This window comes from Palaemon carinicauda, chromosome 1 (genome assembly GCF_036898095.1).
Source record: "Palaemon carinicauda isolate YSFRI2023 chromosome 1, ASM3689809v2, whole genome shotgun sequence".
Classification (NCBI taxonomy): Eukaryota; Metazoa; Arthropoda; class Malacostraca; order Decapoda; family Palaemonidae; genus Palaemon; species Palaemon carinicauda.
In genome coordinates, this window is record NC_090725.1 from 41026673 (window position 1) to 41041672 (window position 15000).

At 32.9% G+C, this 15000-nt stretch overlaps 1 protein-coding gene across 1 annotated transcript in view; it reads left to right on the forward strand.

Moving 5' to 3' along the window:
• The window catches only part of LOC137640849 (hemicentin-2-like), a 176109-nt gene that overhangs the window by 124493 nt on the left and 36616 nt on the right, over window positions 1–15000 (forward strand). The window lies entirely within an intron of this gene.

A 15000-nucleotide genomic window follows, 5' to 3' on the forward strand; every position in this document is an offset into this window, starting at 1 on the left:
TGGGGTCTGTTGTTGCAGCAAATGGTGGAGTGGAAGCAGCTGTACGTCAGAGAGTGAATAAATGATGGAAATTGTTGGGGTCAGTTAAGGGAGTAGCAAAAAATAGAGGGTTGGGCATGAATGTAAAGAGTTCTGTAAGAGAAAGTGATTGTACCAACTGTGATGTATGGATCGGAGTTGTAGGGAATGAAAGTGACGGAGAGACAGAAATTGAATGTGTTTGAGATGAAATGTCTAAGGAGTATTGCTGGTGTATCTCGAGTAGATAGGATTAGGAACGAAGTAGTGAGGGTGAGAACGGTTATAAGAAATGAGTTACAGCTAGAGTGGATATGAATGTGTTGAGGTGGTTTGGCCATGTTGAGAGAATAGAAAATGGCTGTCTGCTAAAGAAAGTGATGAATGCACGAGTTGATGGGAGAAGGAAAAGAGGAAGGTCAATGTTTGTGTGGATGGATGGAGTGAAGGAATCTCTGGGAGATAGGAGGATATATGTGAGAGAGGCAAGAGAGCGTGCTAGAAAAAGGAATGAATGGCGAGCGATTGTGACAGTCCTGCTGCTTCCTCCGGTGCCTTGGATGACCGCGGAAGTAGCAGCAGTAGGAGGTTCAGTGTTATGAAGCTTCATCTGTGGTGGATAACGGTAAAGGGTGGGCTGTGGCACCCCTAGCAGTACCAGCCGAACTCGGTTGAGTCCCTTGTCAGGCTGGGAGGAACGTAGAGAGGAGAGGTCCCCAAAATTGGGGGAAGTACCTTGGTATATGCATGTATCTATCTATATATATATATATATATATATATATATATATATATATATGTATATATACATATATATATATATATATATATATATATATATACATATATATATATATATATATATATATATATGTGTGTGTTTTTGCATATGTGTCCGTGTTTGTATGCATGTATGTCTATTTATATTGATTTATTTTTATTTATATGCATGCCAAAATTATAAGAATAAGTTTGACCATATGTTTTAAAAATCAGAGAGAGAGAGAGAGAGAGAGAGAGAGAGAGAGAGAGAGAGAGAGAGAGAGAGAGAGAGGATATGCAGATATGGGTGAAGAAATAATTAAAGGAGGGAAATAAAATAGGAGTATAATGCGATTTGGGAATAAAACGAGTTTATCCTTGAATATTCACCTTCAAGGTCTTATTAACTGTGTCCTTTCATAGTGAGATCATTTTTCCGTGAAAAGCACTATTCTATATTTCATGTCTTTGGATTTACTAAAGGAAAATATTCAAAAAAAAAATTACTCTATATATATATCATCCAGTTAATTTTTTGAAAGTGCATATTCTCCCTCTTATTTTATTGTCTAAAAAAATATGAAAATTTCAATAACACCTTATATTATTTTTCCATTTTTTTATTATCGTACTTTAAGATATTCTGAATTTGAAGGACGTAAGAGAGAGAGAGAGAGAGAGAGAGAGAGAGAGAGAGAGAGAGAGAGAGAGAGAGAGAGAGAGAGAGAGGGTGCAGTAACCTCGTAGGGAGCTACAAATATTGCTAGAATAATTTGAACCATGATATCCTCCTCTTTTTCAAGGGGTTTATATCAGGCCTCTGTATAGGAAGGAAAAAATAAATAGTTTTAGGGCGAGCAACAATACTGAAAATACTAGAGAATGGTATTGTATTACACCATAGGAGGTGCATTGTTGAACTTCCTATTGATTAGGTCTTGGTTTTATGGGAAACGGAGGGAATCCTAAAAGGAAAGCCTATCAGTATTAAAGGATTTTCGCCCTTGTGGAGTAGTTTGGAGAATATCAAATTGGATTATATCGTATAGAAATCTTCAATACTTTATAAAAGAAAATGATAAGAGTAGCAATTTTCCTTTTCAAAAGTTCAAGATACTAATTTAGATTCTTTTCATGAAGAAAAACTGTAATTAATGATGAAAAAGTTTGAATTAAAAGAATAAAGGAAAATTAATGGTAGTCTGAAACCTGTTTTAAAGATGCTCTAGTTTTGAATATGAAAGAACTTTATTTAGATATCAATTAATTTCAACCCATATTTCAAATACGTCATTGAAAGACACAATTTAGTAAAATCTATAATGAGATGTTATGTAGCTCTTAGGATTGAGGATCTAAAGTAGAAACATACTCTTCATATTAAAACACTATAAATAACAGGTAATAAATCATTTTACATCATTGCCTCTTTCTATTTAATATATTTATATATATATATATATATATATATATATATATATATATATATATATATATATATTATTGTTTATTAGATTGGTATATTTACATTAACATGAATCATTTTATTTTTAATGGTTCAATACTTCTCTTGTAGTTATTTATTCCACTGTTTGCTTTTCTCACTGGTCTATTTTTCCCTGTTGGACCCCTTGGGATTATAGCATCCTGCTTATCCAACTAGGGTTGTAGATTAGCTAGTAATGATAATAATGGTATAATTTTAGCTTTGAGTTTTCAGATTATTTAATCAAATTTAAACCACCAGCAATTTTCTCAATTAACTGTTATAACTTCAAGATTCCTTGACTACTACGATGAGATAACTTTCCTAAGTCAAAACCAATTGTTCCCAAGTTTCATCAACTCTCTCTCTCTCTCTCTCTCTCTCTCTCTCTCTCTCTCTCTCTCTCTCTCTCTCTCTCTCTCTCTCTCTCTTGAAATTTCTTTTTCTGTTGATTTCTGATGTACTGTATGTAACTGCCAATATGTAACTTTGCTTGACGTCTTTGGGCGTAATAAATTTGTTAACTAAATAATCTCTCTCTTTGTTTGAGGGACATTATTAAAACCGATCTGTCTGGACAAGACAGGAGCTAATTATAATCTGTAACAAAGTAAAGGGGATTAAAATAAATTACTGAAACGATTTACTTTAATGGAATTTTTATAAGAGATAAAATATCTACTTAACATCCAATTAAGTATAATCAGATTAGATCCATTACAGAAGCCAGGATTTGAAACAGCTTGGTACGTTAGATAAACCTATCATCTAATCTACATATAAATTTGTATACTCAAACTAGTTATTTATATCTATGTCTACTGTATATCTATATCTATCTCTTGCTTGAGGGCACACTGAAGTACACTAATCTAACTTATTTCTCTTCTACTTGTTTTTTGAAGTTTTTATATTTTATATATGAACGATCTCATTTAATTTTGTTACTGTTACCATATGACTTTGTATATTCAAACTACTTCTTTATATCTATATCAATATCTATATCTACATCTATACCTAGAGCTATCACTTGTTTGAGAATACACTTAAGCATACTATTCTATCTTATTTCTCTTCTACCTGTTTTTAGAATTTTTCATTGTTTATATATGAAAGATCTAATTTAATGTTGTTACTGTTGTCATATGAATTTGTATATTCAAACTACTTCTTTATATCTGTATCTATATCTATATCTCTCTCCATATCTATATCTAGCTCTTGCTCAAGGGTACACTCAGACACACTATTCTATCTTATTTCTCTTCTACTTGTTTTTAGAAGTTTTATGGTTTATATATGAAAGATCTGATTTAATTTTGTTACTTGTCCTTAATCTTATCTTAATTGTTCATTATTTATCTTATAGTTTGTTTAATTCATTGTTTCCTTTCCTCCCTTGGGTATTTTTCCCTGTTGGACCCCTCGGCCTTACAGCATTCTGTTTTTCCAGCTATTGTTGTAACTTAGCTGGAATGCTGAATATCATCAGAATCTACGTTCTGGAAATTTGTCGCTGAGCTTCGTCATCATCTGAGTTTCAAATCTTAGAGACGTATAAATCTGAGGTCTCTGTTACACTGTTAAGAATTTGCATAAAAAAAAAAAAAAAACGGTAAATATTTGGCAACATTGATTCAAGGATTTTTGCCGTTTTAAATACGGATATATAAAAGTAACTGATTGATATTACAGTCACCAATCCGTAAAAGATAATAACAAATACAATTGAAAACAGTATATTTTCTCGGAGACTTTCTGATTAGAATTACGAGGTTTTCTAACAGTGTACATTAATAATTTGTGTAAATCATCATGAATAGGTGAACTATATTTTATGTCTTGTGTAAAATATCGTAAATATTCCCATTAATCTTAAATACAGCAATTATTATATGTTTGCTGGCAATCATTTTCTTTCGTGTTACCGTTTTGCCATTTGAATTGATAAAGCTATTATCAAGGGAATCAAATATTAAAGCAGATTTTACCTAATCGACATTTGGATATAGCTGACAGTAACAATACCAAATATAAACCCCGGGTAGTAGACTCTGACTATTACCATTAAGACTTTTAAGTGAAATGGATGTCTTATATCAGGATATTCATCTTTTAAATTAGATTATTACATTTAATTGACTGTTGATCGGGGCTTGAAATGAAGCCATAAATTATTTTTCTCAATTTATTGCTTCAAATTGTGATAGAAGGGAGATATTACTTATATAGATACGGTGTCAATATTCCTTCCAGAGAACTCTTGGTTTCAGTGCGTATGAAAGCTATGAATGCTTTCGGAATTACAAAGGTGTATTGAAAACTACTATTATTATTTAGAATATAATACTGTTGAAGAGAACCGAACTTTTATAGAAATTACTGAAAATATAAAGATCAGATCTCATGTCTAATTTAAGCGGTTTTAACTGTAAATGTATAAATTGATTAATTATATCGTATGGCAATCCATTAAGAAACAAGTTTCAAATATTTCCTCCTAAATATCCAAGCAATAAATGCACTGTATCTAATAAGAAAAAAATCAAAATATATTTCAATGTAATACCTTTGAAAATAGATACATAATATCAGAGATAGACTAACTTGGGGTATTAAGATTCAATCTAGGATAGAAGACTTGCATTGCAATCTGCTGGAAGTGAGTTTGGTTTAGGCTCAAACTCTATAGTTTCTAGTAGTGCCTGCAACTTCACAATCCTTGTGAGCAAGACTCTACCTACTGAGTCTTCATCAGCCATTGCCTGATCCTCCCTGGTCCTAGCTTGATGGAAAGGGTGCTTGAACGCTGATTATATCTATATATGGTCAGTCTATATGTCATTGTCCTGTCCCTTGCCTCTGTCATTCAAGAGTGACCTTTAAACCTTTCAAACCTTTAATGGAATATCAAGAAATGCTCCAATACCCGATATTTACTGTTATTAACTGGATGCATTATAATTCCGAAAACACTTTCATGGAAATAATTACTGCGATGTTCACTGACTAAACTATAAAAAACCTCATTAAGAGAATAGAATTTTTAATTTCATTTCCATAATGGAAAAAAAAAATAATGATATTTCCGTGAGCAGTTTATGTAACACTAGTTTTATTTAGAAAGAGATAGAAATATTTATCTATCCGCTGATTATCATTCTCATTATTCATTAAATAGTCATGTATGTCAATAGTTATTCAAAGAAAACATAGACTGATAAACTGTTTCTGTGTGCACGAAACAACGAAAAATATGGTCCTGGTGTGTTTGAATCCATAACTGAAACTAATGCCATTATCGTGATCTGTTTTTTAAGGAAACTAAAGCTGCAATTTTATATACAGTTTTAATAATATATTACACTCGTTTATAAAAGAACACAACTTTCAACATCTTGCTCATTATAAACATAAATAATTTCTTAGAGTGTTTGAACTTTCATCTTTTGTACCTGAAAAAAGAATCATTCAAATGCAATCCAACAATGGTGCAAATAAAAGTAACAAAACTTTCTTTATTTCGAATTTTATTATATGCGTCTCCTATTTCCTTATTTCCTTTCCTCACTGAAGCATTTTTCCCTGTTGAAGCCCCTAGGCTTATAGCATCCTGCTTCTCCAGCTAGGATTGTAGTTTAGATAATAATGATAATAATAATAATAATAATAATAATAATAATAATAATATTCAGCGTTTAGAGACACGTGTTTCAAATAATCAAAGGGTATCATCAATTCCTTTTATACACTGATTGTGGATATGCATTGCATTGTAAAAATGAATAATTGATAGTAATGAGCACAAAGGCCAATTAGCTAACATGAGAGGAATACAATGAGAGTTGAATTAAAAAGAAATACAGCTAAATGCAGTAATTTTGCATGCGCTTGTTAGCGGCTGAAAGAATTGAATGTAATAGTTAATCGTAATATTCCCAGATAATGATCTAAGGTTTCTCTGTAAGGCCTTTATTATTATTATTGTTATTATTATTACTATTATTATTATTATTAGTAGTAGTAGTAGTAGTAATATTTATAATAATAATGATAATAATAATAATAATAATAGTAATTATAATAATAATAATAATAATAATAATGATATTATTATTATTATTATTATTATTATTATTATTGTTGTTGTTATTATTATTATGCTGTTGTTGTTGTTATTGTTGTAGCTATAAGCCCAAGGGCCCCAATAGGGGAAAATAGCCCAGTGAGGAGAGGAAATAAGGAAATAAATAAGCATTATAAGAAGTAATGAACAATTAAAATGAAATATTTTAAAAACATTAACAACATTAAAACAGATAATTCATATATAAAGTATAAAAAGTCTCCATTCAGTCTGTTCAACAAATATACATTTGCTGCAAGTTTGAACTTATGATGTTCTACCGATTCAACTACCCGATAAGGAAGATCATTCCACATCAAGTATTTGCAACTCATTACATAGGTAAATAAGTGTGATTTTATAGTAAAGGATATGTTTATTAGCAGTCTCATTTTTATATTTGTGAAAATAATCTCAATAACTTTAAACCCCTTTTTTATCAACTCAAAACATCAGTTGTAACTTTATTATGTTATCATACATATATTCAAAGGCCGCTCATAAATACCAGAGCCAAGGTACAGTGACATTGCCCTATTAAACTGGACAATGCCCTAGAGACTAACAATATATACATACAACCAGCGCCCAAGCCCCTCTCCACCTAGGCTAGGATCAAGGATGACCAGACAATGGCTGCTGATGACTCAGCCGATAGACCTATAGGCTCCACTAAACCCCACATCCTTAGCTCACAAGGATAGTGACCAAAGGAACTAGCGATTTTGAGCGGGGCTCAAACCCCAGTCTGGCAATCATCAGGCAAGGACATTACCAACTAATAGATATTATTTTGGAGAAATAACCGTTAGTATAATTCTATGTTGAAATAGAATAATTAGTTTTATTTTGAAGATTTACTCAATCAAGATTTAATTAGGGAAATAAATAAGGTGTCGTCATAACTCCAATATGTAGTATTATGTCAACCCTTTATCTCAAGTTTTTTCTCCCTTAATTACATTATACAGAATTCTCTCCTGGAAAGAAAAAAGAAATTGAGTGAACTCTCGACCCCTTTGATGTGACCCTTATTTCTTTCTTCACTTTCTGATTGACGATAAGATATTAAGAGAATGATTTTCCTCTCTCATCATAATGGTATTTTCTTTGTTGATTTTATATGTGATGAAAATATATCAATTATTGCTGTTAATAACTTTTCTTTCTTCATAGTAATTAGCATTTCCTCCCCTCATCTCGTCTCTTTAAAGTCAGAAAGAAAGTCTGAGAATTGTCCACGTGGAATTCATTGCTTCCAGGAATTTATGACTTTGATTCTGAAAAACTCTCTCTCTCTCTCTCTCTCTCTCTCTCTCTCTCTCTCTCTCCTCTCTCTCTCTCTCTCTCTCTCTCTCTCTCTCTCTCTCTCTCTCTCTCTCTCCATTTTCACACAAAAACAAGATGTCGAAAGCTAATTCTTTCACTGGAATTAATGGGATATTCTCTCTCTCTCTCTCTCTCTCTCTCTCTCTCTCTCTCTCTCTCTCCTCTCTCTCTCTCTCTCTCTCTCTCTCAGCTCCATTCCCACGCAAAGCAAAGATGAAGAAGGCTAGATTCTTTTAATGGAATTAATAAAATATTTTATCTAATCTCTCTCTCTCTCTCTCTCTCTCTCTCTCTCTCTCTCTCTCTCTCTCTCTCTCTCTCTCTCTCTCTCTCAGGTCCATTCCCACACAAAGTAAAGATGTCGAAAGCTAGATTCTTTTGATGGAATTGATAGGATATTTTGTTCAATCTCTCTCTCTCTCTCTCTCTCTCTCTCTCTCTCTCTCTCTCTCTCTCTCTCTCTCTCTCTCTCTCTCTCTTATTTCGGAAATTTAGAAAGTGGAAGAAAAATCTTGCAAAAGAAAAAAATGTATGGAAAATGATGGAAATAAATATTAAGATTGAAAATGCAGAACAAAAGATTATACAATCGAAAGAAAATGAAAAAAGGGACTTAAAAGAAAGGAAACTTCAAAATATAAAAAAAAAAATGTACTTTGCTACTATGCAAAAAAGATGAATAAAGGCAGATTAGAAATAGGCCCTCTAAGAAATGAAGGACGGTTAACGAATAAAAAAAAAGGAAATATGCAACATATTAGCAGAAAAATATAAGAGTAAGTTCACGCCAAGAATTGCGAATGAGAATAATGAAACAGAGATGAGAGAAGAAAATGTTGAATATCTAACGGATATAGATATTAGCAGATGTTGTCAAGGCTATAAGCAAAATTAAAAATGGATCAGCAGCCGGACCATATGGAGTTCCAGCGATTTTGTTAAAAAAAACTGCACACACTCTCGCGAAGCCGCTTATAATGCTGCTAAGACAAAGTGTAGATATGAGCGAGATATATGTTAAACATAATTGGCTTATATAACCCCTATTTTCAAAAGTGAATCAAAACTAGAGGCAAGCAATTATAGACCTGTTAGTCTAACATCATATATGAAAGTGTATGAGAGGGTAATAAAAAAGAAAATAATGAATCATTTGGTTAAAAATAATTTGTTTATTATGGGTTAACACGGTTTTGTGCCCGGAAAAAAGCACACAAACCCAACTGATAGCACACAATGAAAACATATACAAAAATATGATAAATGAAAAAGACACAGATGTGATCTATCTAGATTTTGCAAAAGCCTTTGACAAGGTAGACCATAATATATTAGAGAAAAAAATGAGAAAGCTCAATATTGTGGGAAAGATAGGAAAATGGATAAAAGAATTTCTGCAAAACAGAAAACAGATAGTGGTTGCAAATGACGAGAAATCAGATGGAGATCAGGTAATATCTGGAGTGCCACAGGGTACGGTATTAGCTGCACTGCTGTTTGTTATTATGATCTCAGACATAGACTGTGAGGCTAAAAACTCTGTAGTGAGAAGTCTCGCCGATGACACAGGAATAAGTAGAGAAATTACTTGTGATGAGGATAGGAACTCACTACAAAGAGATCTAAACAAAATATATGAATGGGCGGAGATAAATAGGATGGTATTTAACTCCGATAAATTCGAATCAATAAATTGTGGAAACAGAGAAGGAATGGTATATGCATACAAGGGACCTAATAACGAGACAATCACAAACAAGGAAGCAATTAAAGACCTTGGTGTAATGTTAAATAGGAATATGTTATGCATCGACCAAATAGCAATACTGTTGGCTAAATGTAAAGTAAAAATGGGAATGTTATTCAGACACTTTAAAACAAGAAAAGCTGAACACATGATTATACTTTACAAAACTTATGTACGTAGTACACTCGAGTACTGCAATGGGATATGGTACCCACACTACCAAAAGGATATTACACAAATAGAGAGTGTACAAAGGTCCCATACTGCTAGAATAGAAGAAGTTAAAGACCTTAACTACTGGGAAAGACTGCAGTTTTTAAAACTATGCAGTCTAGAAAGGAGAAGAGAACGCTTCATGATAATACAAGCATGGAAGCAAATAGAAGGAATTGCTGAAAACATCATGGAGCTTAAAATATCAGAAAGAGCAAGCCGAGGTAGATTAATAGTGCCCAAAACTATACCAGGAAAACCAAGGAAGGCACACAGGACATTAATCCACTACGCACCAGCATCGATAATGCGCGACTATTTAATGCGCTGCCAGCTCATCTAAGAAACATATCAGGAGTGAGCGTAGATGTGTTTAAGAATGAGCTCGATAAATACCTAAGATGCATCCCAGACCATCCAAGACTGAAAGATGCAAAATACACCGGAAGATGCATTAGCATCCTTCTGGTGGATATACGAGGTGCCTCACATTGAGGGACCTGTGGGAACCCAAAAATAGAATAAGGTAAGGTAAGGTAAGGCTCTCTCTCTCAGCTCCATTTCCACAAAAATCAAAGAAGTCGAAGGCTAGATTCTTTCAATGTAATTATTTGTAGTTTTTTGTGCAATTATTTGGGTTTATGTAATTAGTGGGCGGAGGCGTAAACATGCTTATTAATTGGGAAATTGATTTTCTTTATAGGGAAAATTTTTGTTTATTTTTGGCTGAAATGCTATATGACGAAACTAGATTTACGATTTACGAAAATATTATGATTTAGTGTTGCCTTGCCAGTAGGGAATCCGGTTGGGAAGCGAACACAGATTTGGTATTGGAGAACCGAAGTCAGACATCAAACTACCACGTGTTGGTTCACATCAACCGCTTCTGGAGCTCACAGACCTAGGAACTTGCTATTGTTCTAAAACAGCCACCCTTTAAGTCATTATCTCACTTGATACTTAGCATTTTCAAGTAGTGACCCTCAATTACTTGAATATATTAAAAGCAGAAAGATAAACACGTTTAATGTAAATAAAATAGGATTTAAACTTCTATCAAAATAGTATTCACGAGTCTATATATTTTTTTTATTTTAAAACGTATTTAGATGTATAGTAAAAATTTTAGTTGTAAATACAGTATATGTAAAATGAAAAATTATTTAGGTAGATATATTATGATGCATACATGTTATGAATTGTATGATTGTAGATGTGTTTTTCATAATAAAAGATAAAAAAAAAGAAGTGTATGATACGAATTGTAATGCTTTTTAACACGCTCGATGTATTTTTGGTCATCAGAAAAGTAGTAAATCAACTGCATTAGGCTGAAAGCAACCTTCCAGCGTGAGGATCCTCCCGAATAATGTTTATGTTAGGGTTGTGAGGGCTGATGTGGTAACGTCCCTGACAGGTGAACACCAGACTGGGGTTCGAGTCCCGCTCAAACTTGTTAGATCCTTTAGGCGCTGCAGTCTCACCTATAGGCTTCCCCTATTGGAGGAGCCTATAGGTCTATCTGCTGAGTTATCAGCATCCATTGCCTGGCCCTCCTTGGTTCTAGCTAGGGTGGAGAGAGGGTGTGGCGCTGATCATATGTTTATATGGTCAGTCTCTATGGCATTGTTCTGCTTGCTAGGGCAATGTCACTGTCCCTTGCCTCTGCCATTCATGAGCAGCCTTTAAACCTTTAACCAGTTTTGCCGTTCCCATGATAACTAACGTCATGTGTTCGGCTCCGTATCAGTCTAAGCGTAAGCTAAGGATATGGCTCCTAGGTTAGGTTAGTTGGAAAACCTCAGTTTAGGTTATGTTCTTCTGTTTGTTGCCGTTTTAAAATATGGGTTTTCATTCATAATTTGAAATTCTATACTCGGTGTATCCAAACTAGAGTTTCTCTCCCGGGATCTGGGCCATTTTCAGAGGGTTAAACCATCCCGGGATTCTCATTGTCCCGGGATTTCCCGGGACAAACTATTGGAAATTGAAATCAAATGGTCTGCCTTTTATTATTAGTATTAGTACCAGTATTAGTAGTAGTATTAGTATTTTCTGTTGATGATTACGTTGATGTCATTTATGATGTGACACAATGACGTGTGAGAGAGAGAAAGAGAGAGAGATTATCCCATTGACTCTCTCTCTCTCTCTCTCTCTCTCTCTCTCTCTCTCTCTCTCTCTCTCTCTCCTCTCTCTCTCTCTCTCTCTCTCTCTCTCTCTCCTAATAGCAAAATTACTAAATACAAATTCCATAAGGAGTTAATTGCTAAGTTGAAAATCGCTACAAATTTCGTAATAAATATTACATAAAAATCATGCCCTTACTTTTACTTTTGCTGATATAAAATTATGTTTTTTCACCTTGTTATATTATCAACTGTAAAAGAGTCATTAATATTAGTTTTGTACAATCAGAAAAGTATATAATTAAATGTACCCAAAAAAAAAAATTTCATTCTACATACATTTTATGGGCAATTAAGAACTGATTCATGAATTAACCGCCTTACGTAAAACAGTCTGACTATAAATAGCATTTATGAAGAACTCTATCTTATACTGTACATTGTGAGCTATTTTCATTAATATTATGTATTGACAATTCCATGTATTGACAATTCCATGTATTGACAATTCCATGTATTTACAATTCCATATTATAATTAATCATTAATTAATTAATCGACCCCACATAGAAGTGGGAAACGATGTAGACAAAGAAGAAGAGGATATTATGATAAATCATTGAATGACAAACTGTTACTCCAACAGAAAAGTTAACAGATAACAAATCCTAAGGATTTGTGGGGTGATCAAATAGTTAATGAAATAGTGAAGAGAGAAAGACAGTAAAGTTCAACGAGTATATTCATAATTTCATGCAGATAACTTGAGTAAAAGGGTAATGGAATACCATAGTACAGTAGCTATGGCCCTACCTATACTTGAAAACAATGGGTTGTGGTGGCCGATGGCCGATGTGATAACGTTCCTGACTGGTGATCACCAGACAGAGTTTCGAGACCCGCTCAAATTCGTTAGTTCCCTCTGGTCGCTGCAACCTCACCATCCTTGTGAACTAAGAATGGGGTGTTTGGGGGAGCCTATAGGTCTATATGCTGAGTCATCAGCAGCCATTGCCTAGCCCTCCTTGGTCCTAGCTTGAGTGGAAAATGTGCTTGGGCGCTGATTAAAAGTAAATATAGTCAGTCTCTAGGGCGTTGTCTTGCTGGATAGGGCAACGCCACTGTCCATTGCCTCTGCCATTCATGGATGGTCTTTGATATGGTAAAAACCCAGAGTATCATTACCAATAATGTGTCATAAAGGCAATTACGAAAAAATAGACATCCGGGAAATCCCGGGATCCAGGGATTCGATCATATTTCATCTCGGAATCCCGGGACAAAAGACATCATCTCCATATGAGGAAATCTATTCCCAACCAATTACAAAGGCTCCAGCCATTCTTCTTCCTCCCGCTCTCGATATAGTTTATGATTACCCCTCTTGGCACCCCCCCCCCCCCAACACACACCCCTCCTTCTCAGCATTCAATTGCGCTCTGCTCCAGGTCACTTCTTTTGAAAAATCTTTCACACAAGAGGCCTTCATGGAACAATGTCCACAGGCTGAGAACTCCACAAGCGGCATAAGTAGCGAAAGATAGATCATGAATGAGATCTATAATGCATTCATATAATTACATTCATACCTCTTTTCTTAAGTCACTCACTTATTCAAAACTATTTTATCCTTCTTTAGTCAAGGCTCATTTTTCTTTGCTTACACATACACCCAATAGTCTGCCATATTCTTTACACATTCTTTTTCTTCTTCCCCCAAGGTGTTAACTACAGCACTGCAATTTTTCAGTAACTACTTTCCTCTTGGTAAGGTTAGAAGAAACTCTTTAGCAATGGTAAGCCACTCCTTTAGAAGAGGGACTCTCCAAAATCAAACCAATGTTCACTAGAGAATAAAAGCATTCCCTGCAAGTTTGAACTTTTCAAGTACCTAGTATATATTTCCTATAGAAACATCAATAGCACTTTACATTACACACACATACCAAAGGCTAGATAGATATATAGATATATACAGATGGCAATAGGAACCAAATAAATTGGAAAGTAAGCCGGCATTAACCTTTCTATCTATTGTTTGAAATTCATAAATTCCAAACAGCTGATGCCTCTGCTCCCGGGTTAATCTAGGGTGAGTTATTGTGCGTATTATCCGAACGCACTGTTGCTATCGGTTGACTGTTTTATCAATTCCTGTGGGGAGAGAGAGAGAGAGAGAGAGAGAGAGAGAGAGAGAGATGTGTGCATATATATAAGTAAATATAACACTCCCACACCCATATACTGTATATATATATACATATATATATATATATATATATATATATATTATATATATATATATATTTTTATATATATATATATATATATATATATATATATATTTATATATATATATATATATATATATATATATATATATATATATATATATATATATATATATATATATACATTTCTATATGTATATATATATATATATATATATATATATATATATATATATGCATATATATATATATATACATATATATATACATATATATATATATTTATATATACATATTTATATGTGTGCATGTGTATGTATATATATATATATATATATATATATATATATATATAATATATATATATATATATATATAGAAATAGATATATATACATATATATATATATATATATATATATATATATATATATATTTATTTATATATATGTATATATACATATATATATATATATATTATATATATATATATATATATAATATATATATAAATATATATATATATATATATATATATATATATATATATATATATAATTTATATATATATATAGTACATCCTTATTTATTATTTTTTTTTATTATTGTTATTATCATTATTATTAGTATTATCCTCTTTATTGGATAAAACGCTCTGCATATTATTTTTTTTTTCTTCATAATAATGATCTGAAGCACTATGATTGTACTTTGAATGTGATACACTACATCAATGCATTTGGATGTGCTATAGTAATAATACAGTATAATACATTGTAGTATTAAAATGGCAATAACAATACTCTCTCTCTCTCTCTCTCTCTCTCTCTCTCTCCTCTCTCTCTCTCTCTCTCTCTCTCTCTCTCTCTCTCTCTCTCTCTCTCTTTCTCTCTTCGTGTAAAAAAGAAAGGAATATGATAATATGAAATTCACCATAATCTATCATAGGTTTTG